The sequence below is a fragment of the Natator depressus genome, chromosome 1, assembly GCF_965152275.1.
Source record: "Natator depressus isolate rNatDep1 chromosome 1, rNatDep2.hap1, whole genome shotgun sequence".
NCBI classification, from domain to species: domain Eukaryota; kingdom Metazoa; phylum Chordata; order Testudines; family Cheloniidae; genus Natator; species Natator depressus.
The window spans coordinates 296,472,256-296,483,765 of NC_134234.1; the positions used below are offsets into that span (position 1 = coordinate 296,472,256).

The 11,510-nt window shown below is 40.4% G+C and overlaps 1 long non-coding RNA gene across 1 annotated transcript in view; it reads left to right on the forward strand.

Annotated features, from left to right (window-relative positions):
- LOC141986909 (uncharacterized) overlaps nucleotides 1–10,613 on the forward strand; it is a 47,393-nt gene extending 36,780 nt beyond the window's left edge. The window contains exon 4 of the long non-coding RNA XR_012639394.1: nucleotides 10,445–10,613. This is a non-coding gene — a long non-coding RNA (uncharacterized LOC141986909). The remainder of the gene's footprint in view (nucleotides 1–10,444) is intronic.
- Nucleotides 10,614–11,510: the final 897 nt, after the last annotated feature.

Consider the following 11,510-nt stretch of genomic DNA (forward strand, 5'->3'; position numbering starts at 1 on the left):
TCCAGAATGGCAGTAACCTGGTTGTCTGATTGAGATTCCCACTTATTTTACACTACACTTGCCGTAGATAAAAACTGATGAACTTTGAAATATAAAAATGTGTCTAAAGGACAAGCTTAGCCCTTCTGTCTTCACTTTATCTGATTATGCGTTGAATGATCCTACCTATAAGTGACATTTCAGCAACATTTACTGGAAAATCTGTCTTTACTCTCTGTTGTTGAAACCTGTGATTTGCTTGTCCCAGTGAGTTCCACTACTTCCAGTGGGTGCTAGCCCATTAGGGGACCCTAAGCAAGAATATTTTTGCCCTACTCCGACAAAACACATACTAATAATTAATGATGGTGGGGGGCTGGAGCTGCTCAGGGTTATAAGCAATTACTTAGTCTGCTTATGCCTACAGCGGGATCTGCCTACATCCCATGGCAGCTAAACTTGTTTGGACTGTCTTATTGGTTTGGTATCCATCATTACTAATCATTATTTTTACTGGGCCTGACTCTCGTCTCCCTTATAGCAGTGTAAACCAGGAACAATTACATTTGAATCAATGGAGTTACACCAATGTAAAACCCATGCAAGTGAAAGAGAATCAGGTTCAGCATTTTCCTCCTTGTGTGTTCAAGTGCTTCATTTTGTCTTGGAAAAATCTGTTTTATTCATGAGTTGACTAAAGACAATTCCTTTTGGATTCTACAGCACCTTGTGGCTGCTCAGTCATTGGTTCATTTGTCTCAAATGATTCATCTGTCTAATTTACTGATCCCAAGTCTAAATGGATCATCATAGAATCATAGAATATCAGGGTTGGAACGGACCTCAGGAGGTCATCTAGTCCAACCCCCTGCTCAAAGCAGGACCAATCCCCAACTAAATCATCCCAGCCAGGGCTTTGTCAAGCCTGACCTTAAAAACTTCAAAGGAAGGAGATCACACCACCTCCCTAGGTAACGCATTCCAGTGTTTCACCACTCTCCTAGTGAAAAAGTTTTTCCTAATATCCAACCTAAACCTCCCCCACTGAAACTTGAGACCGTTACTTCTTGTTCTGTCATCAGCTACCACTGAGAACAGTCTAGATCCATCCTCTTTGGAACCCCCTTTCAGGTAGTTGAAAGCAGCTATCAAATCCCCCCTCATTCTTCTCTTCCGCAGACTAAACAATCCCACTTCCCTCAGCCTTCCCTCATAAGTCATGCGTTCCAGTCCCCTAATCATTTTTGTTGCCCTCCGCTGGATGTTTTCCAATTTTTCCACATCCTTCTTGTAGTGTGGGGCCCAAAACTGGACACAGTACTCCAAATGAGGCCTCACCAGCGTCGAATAGAGGGGAACAATCACATCCCTCGATCTGCTGACAATGCCCCTACGTATACATCCCAAAATGCCATTGGCCTTCTTGGCACCAAGGGCACACTGTTGACTCATATCCAGCTTCTCGTCCACTGTAACCCCCTAGGTTCTTTTCTGCAGAACTGCTGCCGAGCCATTCGGTCCCTAGTCTGTAGCGGTGCATGGGGTTCTTCCATCCTAAGTGCAGGACTCTTGTCTTGTTGAACCTCATCAGATTTCTTTTAGCCCAATCCTCCAATTTGTCTAGGGCCCTCTGTATCCTATCCCTACCCTCCAGGATATCTACCTCTCCTCCCAGTTTAGTGTCATCTGCAAACTTGCTGAGGGTGCAATCCACACCATCCTCCAGATCATTTATGAAGATATTGAACAAAACCGGCCTGAGGACCGACCCTTGGGGCACTCCACTTGATACAGGCTGCCAACTAGACATGGAGCCATTGATCACTACCTGTTGAGCCCGACAATCTAGCCAACTTTCTATCCACCTTATAGTCCATTCGTCCAGCCCATACTTCTTTAACTTGCTGGCAAGAATACTGTGGGAGACTGTGTCAAAAGCTTTGCTAAAGTCAAGGAACAACACGTCCACTGCTTTCTCCTCATCCACAGAGCCAGTTATCTCGTCATAGAAGGCAATTAGATTAATCAGGCATGACTTGCCCTTGGTGAATCCATGCTGACTGTTCCTGATCACTTTCCTCTCCTCTAAGTGCTTCAGAACTGATTCCTTGAGGACCTGCTCCATGATTTTTCCAGGGACTGAGGTGAGGCTGACTGGCCTGTAGTTCCCAGGATCCTCCTTCTTCCCTTTTTTAAAGATGGGCACTACATTAGCCTTTTTCCAGTCGTCCGGGACTTCCCCGGATCGCCATGAGTTTTCAAAGATAATGGACAATGGCTCTGCAATCACGTCCGCCAACTCCTTTAGCACTCTCGGATGCGGCGCATCCGGCCCCATGGACTTGTGCTCGTCCAGCTTTTCTAAACAGTCCCAAACCACTTCTTTCTCCACAGAGGGCTGGTCACCTCCTCCCCATGCTGTACTGCCCAGTGCAGTAGTCTGGGAGCTGACCTTGTTCGTGAAGACAGGCAAAAAAAGCATTGAGTACATTAGCTTTTTCCACATCCTCTGTCACTAGGTTACCTCCATCATTCAGTAAGGGGCCCACACTTTCCTTAACTTTCTTCTTGTTACTAACATACCTGAAGAAACCCTTCTTGTTACTCTTAACATCTCTTGCTATCTGCAACTCCAGGTTTGATTTGGCCTTCCTGATTTCACTCCTGCATCCCCGAGCAATATTTTTATACTCTTCCCTGGTCATTTGTCCAATCTTCCACTTCTTGTAAGCTTCTTTTTTGTGTTCAAGATCAGCAAGGATTTCACTGTTAAGCCAAGCTGGTCGCCTGCCTTATTTACTATTCTTTCTACACATCGGGATGGTTTGTGCCTGTAACCTCAATAAAGATTCTTTAAAATACAGCCAGCTCTCCTGGACTCCTTTCCCCCTCATGTTATTCTCCCAGGGGATCCTGCCCATCAGTTCCCTGAGGGAGTCAAGGTCTGCTTTTCTGAAGTCCAGGGTCCGTATTCTGCTGCTCTCCTTTCTTCCCTGTGTCAGGATCCTGAACTCAACCATCTCATGGTCACTGCCTCCCAGGTTCCCATCCACTTTAGCTTCCCCTACTAATTCTTCCTGGTTTGTGAGCAGCAGGTCAAGAAGAACTCTGCCCCAGTTGGTTCCTCCAGCAGTTGCACCAGGAAATTGTCCCCTACCCTTTCCAAAAACTTCTTAGATTGTCTCTGCACCGCTGTATTGCTCTCCCAGCATATATCAGGGTGATTGAAGTCTCCCATGAGAACCAGGGCTTGCGATCTAGTAACTTCCGTGAGTTGCCGGAAGAAAGCCTCGTCCACTTCATCCCCCTGGTCTGGTGGTCTATAGCAGACTCCCACCACAACATCACCCTTGTTGCTCACACTTCTAAACTTAATCCAGAGACACTCAGGTTTTTCTGCAGTTTCATACTTGAGCTCTGAGCTGATAAGCTTTATCGTGTTCCAAATGATATGACTTAGACAAGTTAGATGTCTTCAAGTCACTACGGCCTGATGAAATACATCCTAGAATACTCAAGGAACTGACTGAGGAGACATCTGAGCAATTAGGGATTATCTTTGAAAAGTCATGGAAGACTGGAAAGATTCCAAAGGACTGGAAAAGGGCAAATATAGTACCAATCTATAAAAGGGGGAATAAAGACAACCCAAGGAATTACAGACCTACAGCTTAATTTCAAGTACCTGGAAAGATAATGAAGCAAATAATTAAGCAATGAATCTGGAAATACCTAGAGGATAATAAGGTGAAAAGAGCAAATCATGTCAAAACAACCTAATAGCGTTCTTTGACTAAGTAACAAGCATTGTGAATGGGGGGAAGTGGTAGATGTGATATATCTTGACTTTAGTAAGGCTTTTGATACTGTCTCGCATGACCTTCTCATAAACAAACTAGGGAAATACAACCTAGATGGAGCTACTATAAGATGGATACATAATAGTTGGAAAACCATTCTCAGAGAATAGTTTTAAGTGGTTCACAGTCAAGCTGGAATGGCGTATCAAGTGGGGTCCCACAGGGATCAGTTGTGGGTCCAGTTCTGTTCAATATCTTCATCAATGATTTAGATAATGGCATAGAGAGTCACTTATAAAGTTTGCAGATGATACTAACCTGGCTGTTGCAAATGCTTTGGAGGATAAGATAAAAAATTCAAAATGATCTGGACAAACTGGAGAAATGGTCTGAAGTAAATAGGATGAAATTCAGTAAGAACAAATGCAAAGTACTCCACTTAGGAAGGAACAATCAGTTACAAACATACAAAATGGGAAATGACTGCCTAGGATGGAGTACTGCAGAAAAGGATCTGGGAGTCATAGTGGATCACAAGCTAAATATGAGTCAACAGTGTAACACTTTCAAAAAAAGCAAATATCCTCAGATTGTTAACTGTCCCATATCTAAGATCAAGAACTTTAAGACAGCTTGTCTTTGGAAGAAGGAAGATTGCACACCTCTTGTATTGAATTTTCTGTCTTTATACATTACAGCGGCTCTGATCCACTAGTTGTTTCCAGACCACTTTAAAGATCTATTGACTAAGTTGTATGGGTTCCTGTTTTAAAAATATCCTTTGTTATGCTACAGAAATTACAGCCTACATTTTTTTTATTATTATTACTGCATTGCTGAGTGCCTGATTCTGCATCCTTAACCAAAGTCATTCTGAGTCTTGCCTCTCAACACATATGCCCCCCAATACAGGACTTGCCCCTGTCAGGGTCATTACAGTAGGGCTACCCAGGTGGAAGACAGTATAGATTCCAAGTGAATCTGGCCTGCTACTGTTTATTAGCAAATACCATGCACTATCTTAAATGTGCATTGTGGCTGAGTTAATGCACTTACACCAATAGTGGAACTATTTGAATTTGCTGGCTTCTTTTGTGTGTTTGATTTCTCACTCTCAGTGTTGTTTTAATATAGCGAGTTTCCAACTGTTCTATCTAATAGCATAAAATGTCCTCCAAATTGTTTGATATAAATATATTATTGTATAATTCTGTAAAACGATGATATGATATTATATACTTAGTTACTACAACAAAGAGTGTTTGTTTTCCATGTTTCCAGTCTTGTGATTTTGACTATTCCACCTGATGACTGAATGGGATTCTTGAATGTCAAGGTTGTTCATTGAACCTGAAGTATCATACAATTGTCAGGATCTCACCTGGACATTGAAAATATACACATGCTGCATATCCCTGTTCAAGTAGTATGTATATTCCTGATTATTGATAGTAGTCTATATGAATCTTCATTTTAATGCTTTCTTTGCTGTGGCAATTTATATATTGATCTTAGCAAAACCGGCTAACATCTCTGTACTTATTGCAACATGACTGTCATTTTAGACAAGGAGGAAGGACACCTGCAGAATTTGGTCTAAAAATGTCACTTAAAAGGAAGCTATTGTCTTCATGTGAAAAGGTTATAAATATATTTAACAGAAAAGGATAAGTACAAAGGTGAGGAACAACTGGAAATGCCTGGAACCTACTCCCCCACTGTCCATTATCTCTTATTTCTACACAGTACTGTTTATACTTTGCTAGAATTAAATATCATTTATTCTCTTCTAGTTTCCCTTCTTCAGCTGTGATTTTCCACATGGCTAAACTTAGTTTACAGAACGATATAGTTAGTAATAGTTAATAAAAAGGCTATAAAATATGTCAGAAAGCTAAGGGGCCCAATTCCAATCATAGTTACACCAGTGAAAATCCCAAGCAACTCCACCGAACTTGATGGCATTACTCAGGGTTTACGCCAGTGGAAATGAGACTGGAATCTGGCCAATTATTTTACACTTCTGTGATCCTTGAGTTGACTCCTTCATCCTCTTATTGACTGACCTGATGCAAAGCACAACAGTTCCAATAACTTAAAGGAAGAGAGTAAAAACTCTCTAGCTTTTGTATTCACTTAGGCAAGACTAGAGAATTCCAATGACCAGCATGAAAAGAACAATATGCTAATTTTAGTTATGTTTGAGTTTGAATTGTAGAAAAAGAGAATATTACTGAAATATTCATTTTACCAGTAACTGTCTTGACAATACCTAATTTGTTAGCTAATTAGGCTTCCATGACCATTTTTTGTACTGTCACTTTGTATTTGGATTATGCACACTTCATATTGGAAGTCCCCTAGTGCATTCAGTAATCTGAATGCAGCATATACTGCAATTTGGAATACTTGTCTGCATATTAAAACTAGTGTAAAGTGCTTGCTAAGTGCCATTATGTGAAAGGGGCCATGTCATTATGATAATAGGGTACATTGGTATGTCTTGGGAAATTGGGAATGAGTGTAACAGTGTGGGGTCTGGCAAAGGGTTAAGGCATAGTAGAGGTGCAAGTATTTCCTGATTGGTAGCTGGAAACTTTCTGCAGGAAGACTGGGAAAATGAAAAAAACTGGATGTAAACAGTAATGCTGCTAGATATGAGAAAATGGATATTGCAGTGGCTTGAAGGGCTTATATAAAAGAAGGAATATTAGTTTTTGTACGTACCAGAGCCACAGCTCCTGAAAGACCACTGGGAATATTGACAGTCAAAGGAGCTGTTAGATGGGAAGAGAATATGTGTTGTGGTGTTATGGTATGAGTAGAGCTGGGCAGTATGCACAGGACCAGATCCTGAGCTGCTGTAAACTGACCTATGTTGATTTACCCATTCTGAGAGTATGGCCCACGATTTTCATGTTTTCATTCTCATAAGAGTGGCCACTGCTTCATATCACATGATTCTATGACTCCTCAAATTTTGGTTTGTTCACAGTTTGCAACAATGTCTATTTTTACACTAAAAACATACAAAAATGAAATGTAGTGAATTTTTTTAATTCCGAAGCCCATTGGCATAGGAGTCTATTTTTATTTGGCATAAAGAATTGTTTCACTTGAACAACATGAGCCCCAGAGAAGAACTTTCCACAAAAATGGACCTATTTTTGAGTGTATAGTGAGAGGCAAATAAAACCCTGCATTACATTATGAATATTTTGCTTTTTAAGTAAGCAAATGTTTCTCTGTGATTAAGATTAATAAGTAACAGGTATGATAATGAAGGAACATATCAGTTGTGAAAAGCTTTAATTGTGAAAAATATAATGGATGTTACCAGTGCTGAAAGTTCTGCTATTCCTTTAGACCTGGTTTGGATACTGTATTTTGCTTTATATTCACAAGTCAAATTAAGAAGGAAAGGTTAAGTTTAACTTCAGAAAATATGGACTTTTTTTTTTTAACTAAAAGAGGTAATGGAGAGGGTTGACAGCTTTATGGTTAAGACACCAGCCTGAGACTCAGGTTAAAACTGAGCAAATAATTGGTTTTTTTTCTGATGAGAGCTGAGGTGAAACATTTGGAAGAAAAATTGGTTCAGTTTGAACCAAAACTGATTTTTTTTAAAAAAAATTCTCACTGAAACAAAAATAAAGGGTCATATCAGGTCGAACAAAATGTTTCAGTCATTTTGAAATAAAAAGTGTTGACTTTTCATTTTTGAACTTTTCATGCAAACCAACTTTTCATTCATCTTTTTGTTTTTAATTGCTAAATTTCAAAACAAAATATTTTTAAATGAAAAAATGACCAATTCATTCTGAAATGGTCCAAATAAATTTTTTCTAAATGGTCAAAGTGGTTTGTCTGTTTTGAATATTTTTTTTCCTTTGGCCAAAATCATTCAACTGAATATGACCCAAATTCATAAATAGTTTCAGTATCTCCCACTTTCTGCTGAATTTATTATTTGCTGAAAAATTTTCACCCAGCTCTACTTGTATCTTAGCTCAGTGCCCACTTAGACGACAGAATTCCTGTGTGACCTTAGACAAGTCATTCAAACTCGCGGAGTTTTAGTTCCCCATCTGTAAAATGGGCAAACTACTACGATCTACTTGATGAGTGTGGTGAGGATAAATTAATCAGTGCTTGTGAGGTGCTCAGATGCAACAAAGATGGGAACCATATAAATAAATAGAAATAGTTGACTGATTATTTAGTGAACTACTTTTGGTATTTCTGTTTTAATATTTGGATTACTACTATATGTGATCCAGACACACACCAGTGTGTCCCTAGTAATGTTGCCTGCCTAAAGGACTCTAGGATACTAAGCAATCACTGCCAGTTAAAGAGAAGCTGATGGAGAGAATGACCATCTACATTTAGAGAAAATAAAGGACATTTCACCTTTTGCATGCTTACTGATTGACAATATACCTTCCATCTCATTAAATACCCCTCTTTCTGAGGTGGATGGCAGGAGATCTTACCATCCTGTCATGTGGTATGATGATAGTAAAGAGGAAAGACATTTAAGTCTTTAGCCTGTTCCCATGGAAGTTAAAAGCAAAATTCGTATAGATTTCAGTAGTGCAGGATCAAGCCCCTTTTGATCAACTTGATATTAGTTATTTTTGTCAGCCATGTGTAGAGTTTTAAAAAATTTCTTGCCCATCTGAGACTGGAAACAAAAGAGATACCTGTGACAAACTCCAGACAGAAAGAAGTGTTAGACAGTGGACAGAAGAGTTGTCAATGTTATCTAAAACAAAAGTAATTTAGGTCATGTCATTCTTCCTTCTCTCTTCTTCCAGGAGAAGGTCACCTAATACTGTGCCTCAGGAAAGAGTTTCTGTCTCCTTTTGTTTGTACTGCAGATTAAAGTAGCACAGCTAAAAAGAGAAGCTGATGGAATGATGTTGCATGCAAAAGCATAATAGAAAGGGAGTTGAGGGAGAAAAAGTGATCTTGAGAAGGCAGTAGAGGGGTGTTGGGAGGTGCAATTGCCCATACTCTGGGCTCCAGATTGGGGTTCCTAGGTGTAGGGAAGGTAGGAACTCCTTTTCCCTCTGCCAGCAAGGGACAACCAGGGGATGTCTCTTGGATAAGATAAGAGGGCTATTTTAATCTACAAAAATGAATAACTGTGGCAAGATGAGCAGAGCTGGAGAAAGCCCATGAAATCCTGGCCTCAGCGAAGTGGATGTCAAAAATCCCATTGACTCCAATGGAGGCAGGATTCACCAAGTGGCATGCTACTCAGGTATTAACAGAGGCTCCCTCACAAATTCTGTGTCATTCAGAGGCATATATCCCCTGTACTGGTGGCTGAGTGGTTGTTTAGGGAATGGGTCATACTTGCTCTGCTTTGCCGGGATAGAGGTCAAGTGGGGGAGTAATACAATGGATGTAAGATAACACAGCTCCAGGCTTCTTTCCACAATCTTAAAACTCTAGGCTATTCCAGGCAGGCAGACGGGCATCGACAGAGAGAGAAGCAGGCTCCAATACCTATAGGATTCTTCCTCAGCCCAGCAAGTTGGCAGACAGGGGTGGTCTCGGAGATAAAATGTAGCCCTGAATAATGGGTCAGATTACAGCTTGGCTTATGTCCAGCAGGAAAATTCACTTTATTTTATTCAAGTGTCAGCATTTTCCATTGGAGATTTACAGGAGTCATCCTCCTTTCACTCTTCAACCTTCCAGCTACTCCAAGAAGCTGGTAGGTAATACAACTGGTGGTCCAAATAATCAAGACAGATTATCTGGGAGCAGAAATAATTTTAGGTACCTACAGATAGAAGTGGGCATTTTACTGCCTGGCCCTCCCTATCACATGCTCATTTACCTTTGTAGCATAATAACGTTTTGAAAACATGAAATTAGAGTAGCATTTTTTAAGTAAGGCACTTTTAAGATGAGAGAAAATAAAAGTCAACATCAAAAAAGCAAATGAGAAATAGAAGAGACGTAATGGAGAAAACAATGACATATTGTATGAAACATATTTGGATAGAAAGGTTTGAGAAATAGGCACTAAGAAATAAATTGAGAAGTATGAAAAGAAAAGGAGATACCACAGAGAACTCATCTGTATTTCATATTTACTGATTGATTGCATGTCAATAAGAGATATGGTTTGAATTTTACACTTTTATTCCAGGCAATCCTATTTTCACACAACCCACAGCTGATCAATCTGCAGCACCACACAGCTCAGCTAATATTTTTTTAATGAAATAAATTATTTTATGGTGTTCTCCATTTTCTCCCAAAACCTCAGCCCCTTGATCTCTATTTTCAGAGTTTTATTTCATTTTCTTTAAAAGTAATACTTTTGAAAATAATAATGCTACCCTTGTACATAATGTCTTTCATCTAGAATGGTACCAATATTCTTTACAGACTGTGCATGCAGGACTAAATCCTGGAACTACAGCATAGTCCAAGTGGAAGAGGAGTGTTATGGGGATTTACTCAAGGGTTTGGGGACAGGGAAGGAGATGTGTTGCAGTATCCTCCACAGCTAATGTATACCTCCACCAAAAGGGACCTATCTAATAATGGACACATTGGACCTGTACTACTCCTGCTCCCAAGCCCCGCTATGAATGATGTAGCTAGTACCAAAATCCTACTTACCCTCTCTCTCTCTGCAGGAAAACAGTGACAGTTCTGCTTTGTCAATGTCCTTTCACGGACATGGAGGAATGGTCAAGGGTTGGCCATTGAGGATACCTTCAGTTTACACTGAGATATAACAGCCCTGAATTTGAAATGCTACAAAGAAGTGATTGTAAGAGAGAAAGCAAGGAAAAAACTTCTCCTACTGAAATGATTAGAGGAACATTTGTGTACACAATGTAATTACCCAAGTTGGAATTTTGCCAGGATATTGGGCTAAAATCTCCAAAAGCTCTTGCAAAGAGGGCAAATAATCTTAAAAGTATAGACGTCAGACATGGGAAGGCCCATGTAATGCCAACAGACCCTGGTAGCTGGCGGGCACGATTGAACCAGGGACCTCTGGAACTTAGTGCATGAGCCTCTAAAGCATGAGCTAAAAGCCAACTGGCTGTTAGCTAAGGCTGTAGAGCAGACTCATTTAACTCTCTAAGTGATCTCAGCGCCACTACATGGGACAGAACACCCAACCTGAGAGGTGTGTGGGTTACATACTTCCCCTAGCTGAGGAAGTGCATCCTGAGCTGCAGAATCTTCCCAGTTGAAATTCCCGGCGAGCCCCCACTTGTAACGCCAACAGACCCCAGTCGTCAGCAGGCGGGATTGAACCTGGGACCTGTGGAGCCTAGTGCATGAGCCGCTACAGCATGAGCTAAAAGCCAACTGGACTCATTTAACTCTCTCTCTCGGTGCCACTACATGGGACAGAACACCACACCCAGGAGATGTGTGGATTACACCTGCTTAGATCATCTAATCCATCCTTCAGCTAGTGCACAATTTATTACTACAATAAAATGTTCAACACATATATTTAGGTGATAAGTGCCTTAAATATATACAAGACCAGGGAAGTTCATAGTTTATTGTTTTATCCAATATTCTTATCAAAGTCCCAAGCAAGGGGACTTTCTCCACTGTCTTAGTGAGACTGTTCCCTAGCCTAATGCATTACAAGTCAGGAGGATTTTTCATGAGGTTTTTTGTTTTTTTTCAGCCCATAATTTTGTACCATTACTCCCATATGTATCTGTGTACCAC